This window comes from Nematolebias whitei, chromosome 9 (assembly GCF_014905685.2).
Source record: "Nematolebias whitei isolate Nwh7 chromosome 9, NemWhi1, whole genome shotgun sequence".
In the NCBI taxonomy this organism is placed as follows: domain Eukaryota; kingdom Metazoa; phylum Chordata; class Actinopteri; order Cyprinodontiformes; family Rivulidae; genus Nematolebias; species Nematolebias whitei.
Genome location: NC_056506.1, coordinates 20118316 through 20125203, shown reverse-complemented (window position 1 = coordinate 20125203; position 6888 = coordinate 20118316). Strand labels below are relative to the sequence as shown.

General features: G+C 43.2%; 1 long non-coding RNA gene across 1 annotated transcript; it reads right to left on the bottom strand.

Annotated features, from left to right (window-relative positions):
• Positions 1–3151: 3151 nt before the first annotated feature.
• On the bottom strand, positions 3152–6650 carry LOC119414449. The gene is made up of 3 exons (XR_005187003.1): positions 6639–6650; positions 6477–6545; positions 3152–3162 (listed from the first exon to the last, which is right to left on the bottom strand). It is a non-coding gene; the product is annotated as an uncharacterized LOC119414449 (long non-coding RNA).
• Between the last annotated feature and the right edge of the window lie 238 nt (positions 6651–6888).

The window sequence follows — 6888 nt, the reverse complement described above, 5'->3', positions numbered from 1 at the left end:
GTACGCCATCAACACTGTTTATAGTGGGGGTGGTGTGCTGTTGACCTCAACTCGGGATGTCGTGGGTTGGTGGGCAGAGTACTTTGAAGACCTCCTCAATCCCATTGGCACGTCTTCCACTAAGGAAGCGGAGCCTGGGGACTCTGGGTCGGGCCCTCCAATCTCTGGTGTTGAGGTTACCGAGGAGGTTAAAAAGCTCCTCGGTGGCAGGACTCCAGGGGTGGATGAGATTCGCCCGGAGTTCCTTAAGGCTCTGGATGTTGTAGGGTTGTGTTGGCTTACGCGACTCTGCAATATTGTGTGGACATCGGGGGAAGTTCCCCCGGATTGGCAGACCGGGGTGGTGGTCCCCCTATTCAAAAAGGGGGACCGTAGAGTGTGTTCCAACTACAGGGGGATCACGCTCTTAGGCCTCCCTGGTAAGGTCTATTCAGGGGTTCTGGAGAGGAGGGTCTGTCGGATAGTTGAACCTCGGATTCAGGAAGAGCAGTGCGGTTTTTGTCCTGGTCGTGGAACAATGGACCAGCTCTACACTCTCAGCAGGGTCCTGGAGGGTGCGTGGGAGTTTGCCCAACTGGTCTACATGTGCTTTGTGGACTTGGAGAAGGCGTTCAACCGCATCCCTCGGGGAACCCTGTGGGAGGTACTCTGGGAGTATGGGGTACCGGGCCCTTTGATACGGGCTGTTAGGTCCCTGTATGACCGGTGTTAGAGCATGGTCTGCATTGCCAGTAAGTTGGGCTTGTTCTCTGTGAGAGTTGTACTCCGCCAAGGTTGCCCTTTGTCACAGATTCTGTTCATAACTTTTATGGACAGAATTTCTAGGTGCAGCCAAGGTGTTGAGGGGATCCGTTTTGGTGGCCTTAGGATTGCATCTCTGCTTTTTGTAGATGATGTGGTCCTATTGGCTTCATCAGATTGTGATCTACAGCTTTCGCTGAAGCGGTTCGCAGCCGAGTGCGACACGGCCGGGATGAGGATCAGTTCCTCCAAATACGAGGCCATGCTCTTGAGCCAGAAAAGGGTAGAGTGCCCTCTCCGGATCAGGGAGGAGGTCCTGCCCCAAGTGGAGGAGTTCAAGTATCTTGGGGTCTTGTTCACGAATGAGGGAAAAATGGAACGCGAGATTGATAGGCGGATAGGTGCAGCATCTGCAGTGAAGCAGGCGCTGTACATGTCTGTCGTGGTGAAGAGAGAGCTGAGTCAAAAGGCGAAGCTCTCAATTTACCGATCGATCTACGTTCCTACCCTCATCTATGGTCATGAGCTTTTGGTTGTGACCGAAAGAACGAGATCTCGGATACAAGCGGCCGAAATGAGTTTTTTCCACAGGGTGTCTGGGCTCTCCCTTAGAGATAGGGTGAGAAGCTCGATCATCCGGGAGGGACTCAGAGTAGAGCCGCTGCTTCTCCACGTCGAGAGGAGCCAGTTGAGGTGGCTTGGGCATCTGTTTAGGATGCCTCCTGGACGCCTCCCTGGTGAGGTGTTCCGGACACGTCCCACCGGGAGGAGACCCAGAGGAAGACCCAGGACACGCTGGAGGGACTATGTTTCTCGGCTGGCCTGGGAACGCCTCGGGATTCCCCCGGAGGAGCTGGCCCAAGTGGCTGGGGAGAGGGAAGTCTGGGCCTCCTTACTTAGGCTGCTACCCCCGAGACCCAACCCCGGATAAGCGGAAGAAAATGGATGGATGGATGGAAAAAAATTTACAGAAACGCAAAGAATTTACTGGCTCTGTAAAATGTCATCATATGATGAAACCAAAACATCTTTAATGTTGAAAATTATCAATGAACATCTATCCATCCATTATCTTTATCCGCTTCTTCCTTTTTGAGTCACTGGTGCCCATGTCCAGCCATCACTGTGCGAGAGGCAAATGACATCCTGGACAGGTCTCCAGTCCATCACAGGGACACAGAGACAAATGAAACAAACAACCATTCACTTGCTCACTCACACCTAGGGACAATTTAGAGTTATCAATCAGCTTAACATACATGTTTTTGGTCTGTGGGAGAAAACTCATGCAGCATGGAGAGAACATGCAAACTACACCCAGAAAGGCCTGGCAACCTTCTCACTGAGAGGCAACAGCTCAACCAACTGCGCCACCGTGCCACCTTCAACCTAAATCTAAATGTGATATTTAACCTTCATTTGTTAGAGCAACTTCAATTGCTGTGAGGATATTTGAATTTACATGTTGCAACTGAATGCATCACAAGTCTTCACATGGTCCAAAAAAGAGAACAAGACTTTGCAAGTCCTTCCTGAAGTCCTGAGTCCTGTTTTCTGATCCCACATACTGTACATCAAAGGTCTGTGGACCAAACAACAAAACCAGAGGATCTAATAATAAGAGTGCACATTGTTAATTCTACTTATCATAATATTAGGTGAAGATTTGATTTATTGTAGATATACTGAGGTGGTCATTCAACAAGGAATGAACACAACAGGAGGGTTTAAAAATCATTGTATGTTTTCTTTCCAAGTTCATTTTGATTTTTACTAATTCTATTTACTAGGACAAATAGAAAAACATTTTTCCGTTGTAAATGTTGCCGACCTCTGGTGAAGATCATGACATATTTCCAGTTTTGAATGTTTATGGTTAAAATTTGGATCATTAATAAAAAAACATACACGTATTATGTTACTCACTGGTTTGGATCGTCTTTTCTGCCATGTCATTTAGTTTCTTCAGAACATCTGGCAAAGCAAATTTATTCAGACATTAGTCAAAAATAAGCCTTAAACAAGTTAAATCTATTTTTTTCAGCAAGTCGAGACACATTTACTCGTGTTATAAAATAATCCCAACAGGAAGTCTGTTTTTTTCTGTTTTCTATACGAGCACCATCATAGAGTTGAACATACTCATGTAGTCTTCCTGCAGTTTGTTCTTCTCTTGCTCTTGTTCATGAAAGTCCTGCTTCAGATCGTTCAGAGCAGCTTCCTTCACTTGCAGCAGGTAATGGAAATTATCTGCAGCCTCACGGCTCTGCTGCAGCTGTCGCTGTAGGTCTGTTTCAAAGAACAAACATCAAAGATCATGGATCCTAAACTCACTGCAGCCATCAGGTGATTCTGAGATCTTACCTTCACAGTGTGAGGTCACAGAGCAGCACATTTTCAGCTCCTCCATTTCTTTTAAGTCTGACAGAAGAAGAGCCGAATATTAAAATTCCTGAGAACAGGTTTTAAAAAGTTCAAGTTCAAATAGGTTTATTGTCATCCTCACTACATGTGGTACATGAGGTGGAAAGAAATTATGTATTCAAGGTTCCAGTTACACCCAACAATAGAAAAAATATAAATTATAAAAAGAATCAGTATAAAAAGATCTAAGATATACACTAAAAACTGCTTCAGTTTGCTTTGTTTTAGGAACTGGAAGAATTCAAACTGGTTTGTTTACTGTGCAACAAACATGAACACTCAGGTAATATCTGTAAACTTCAGTCGTACGCAAAGTGCAGTAAGAAAGTATTTTATTGGAAATAATACTAAATTATGGAAATGAATGGTGGGCAGCATGGTGGTGCTGCCGCCTCTCAGCGAGCAGGTTGCTGGATCACATCCTGGCTGGGGGCCTTTCTGGGTGGAGTATGAATTTTCATTCCACCTTTATTTATACAGATTACACGCATTGAACCTCGGAGACCCATTTACAAATGAGACCGATTTTAGACAGACAAATGGTGTAACGGTACATGTGGGTGTATTGAACCATTTCAGTATGTCATGTTTGGTCCACGTGCGTACCGTTTCGGTTATTTTTTCACTCATTAAATTTTATTAGTGAGAAATTATGTGCCGCGGAACTAGGCGTGTTTCAGCACGGTGCTATTTATTGTTGCAGTCTTGCAGCATGCGTAGCATTAGCAGCCTAGCAGGTAACGAACAAGCCTGAACTTTAAGACCCTTTCATCTCGTTGCAGTCTCCAGTTTGGGAACATTATGAATTTCTTGTTAAAAGACAAGTGTAAATCCAAAGCTGTGTGTCGACGTTGTTTCACGAAGATTGGATCTGCAGCAGGCAACACATCTAACTTGTTAATGCACTTGAAACAACATCATCCGAACGTGAACGTCTCTTCTACAGAATGTAGTGAACCTGGTCTGACCCTGATCTGACCCTGATGACCTCAAATCTATCAGATGGACAGGGACTGTTATTTCATTGATCTGAATACAGTCTGAGCCATCTGATGACTTTCTTTCTTGAATTAATCAAGCAGAAAAGACAATTCTCTATGATCATCACTGTTTACAAATGTTTGATAATCAAATGGTGTTAGTTCACTCAATGTTACAGGTTGAAAAGAACTACTCATTTTTATTTTACATAAACAGTAAGTAATGATTTTTATTCCTCATTCAAAGAAGAAATCAGGTTAATATGCATTTCTTGATTTCTGTCTTCAATGAACAAGCTTTCGTAAGTATGTGAAAGTTGAAGCTTCGGTCAACTAAATGTTTACTGAAGAAGGGATGTCATGTTTTACTATTTGAGAAGATATAACAGAGCGAGGCTCCACAAAGTCTGGTATTCTGCAATAATCTTTTCTGTATGTTGAAAACAAACTCATTCTCTGACCTCGACTTTTGATAACATCTTACGTCAAAAACCACACCTCTTCCTGGTCCATCGACCAATCAAAAGCTCTCAAATGAACCGGAAGTCGACCCATTTAAAATGTGGCAACTTCCCAGTTCATGTTAGAATTCAGGAGAATTCCAGAGAATTCCAGAGGCTGAGGAGATGAAGAACTAGAGAGTTGCTGGAGTTGAAAGATTCTGTTAGAGTCTGAGAAGTTCTGAAGAATGAAAGGAGTTCAGAGTTCTTGGGTGCAAACGCGTTCAGGATGATCCAGAGACGTTTTGGGATTATAATTTCTGTTTGAACACCACGTACGACTCTCTGAGGGTTTGGCAGTTCTCACGGAGACGCTGAAAAGAGTCAGAAAGGAACCTGCTCCGACGCTGATAAGATCATCAACAGGTAGAGGGTTCTATTTTCGACCAAGTGTACCGTGGGCAAGCTGATATCTGATGGAGCGTGCAATTTCTGGTCAAACAGATTAATTCCCTCACATATCTCTCTGTAAGATAACTCCATTTCATCTTGAAACTCTCCTCTTTCTCATAAAATCAGTACAGATATTTTAGAAATATCTGAAGCAAAGTCCTCGTTCACCGCCGAGTGATCGATGTCCCTTTTCTGTGAAACTTGTCTGTTATTATTTTCATATTTTGCCAAATTAATGTAAATGTTTGATGTTAAACTTTGATTCTGAAAATAAATGACCGCATTGATTTGATGGGTCAAAGATAAATAACGTCTCTCGTTACATTTCTGTTAAATTCAATGCACGACCTTACACAGTCAGAAAGATGAGGAACTCGTGAATATTGTATGCATATATATCTCATATATTGTCATACTACAACTAGTGGCACGTACGTACGTGACTACTACAAGAATAACAGCTTGGTTTGTGCAAAGACCGATAACAGCAGCATTTAAACAACCTTTATCAGGTAATTCATATCGGTCCAAAGCAATAACACAAGCTGTAGAAGTTATTAAAGCTCTGGATCTATGTTGCTGAATGCACCGACTTTAAAGTTCTTGAGCCCCGCTGCCTACAACATCTCATCACGTCAACACTTCAGGCAAAAAGTTGTTGCAGCACTTCATGAAAAAGCTAAAACTGATATTGTCAACAAGCCCTGGACCAGATTAAAGCCCTGCCCTGATGATGATGAACGAGAGAATATTCAACCACCTCATCACATAAATGATGACCATGCAAGAAGAGGTAAGGTTATTGTATTGTGATATAATTAACTTTTTTTTTGTTTAAAATGATAATCTTATTAACTCTTTTTTGGTTTTTTTATCTTTTTGTTTTTGCAGTCTGAGGATGTCAACAAGGATGTTTTTTTCACAACAAAACCCAACTTCAAATTGTCATTTTCCTTTTGCTCAAACCATCCATCCATCCATCCATCCATCCATCCATCCATCCATTATCTTTACCCGCTTATTCCATTTTGGGTCACGGGGGTCGCCGGTGCCCATGTCCAGCAATCACTGTGCGAGGGGCGGGGTACACCCTGGACGGGTCGCAAGTCCATCACAGGGCCACATAGAGACAAACGAGACAAACAACCATTCACTCGCTCACTCGCACCTAGGGACAATTTAGAGTTACCAATCAGCCTAACATGTGCATGTTTTTGGTCTGTGGGAGGAAACCGGAGCACCTGGAGAAAACCCACTCATGCACAGAGAGAACATGCAAACTCCACCCAGAAAGGCCCCTGGACTGGGGTTTGAACCAAGGACCTGCTCGATGAGAGGCAGCAGCTCTACCAGTTGCGCCACCGTGCTGCCCCTTTTGCTCAAACCATTATATATAATGCAATTAGAGCTAAATGCTAACAAAAGCTTCATCACTCACGAAGTGAAGTGACGTTGTCAGACTTGGAGTTCAGCTCATCCGTCTTGGAATCCAAATGATTCTGCAGGTCTATAAAAACACATGAAACCCAAGTCTTGATAAAAAAACAAACACCTCCTATCTGAAACGTATTGGCATGTGTCAGGTGATCATATAACTCACCTTTAATCTTCTGTTCATTCTCAGAACACCGTTCCTCAGTCTGGATCAAATTGTTCCGCAGAGCTAAAACAACAACAAACATTTCTATTGTTAGTAAACTTTATGTTTTGTCTTAATGTATGATGACTGAAGTTACAAACTATCTCTCAGGTCGGAAGCAATGTATTCAACGTAATGGTGCTTCGTCTAGCTGCCTAACAGTCACTAATGGTGTGCCACAAGGCTCGGTTTTAGGACCTGCTCTTTTTAC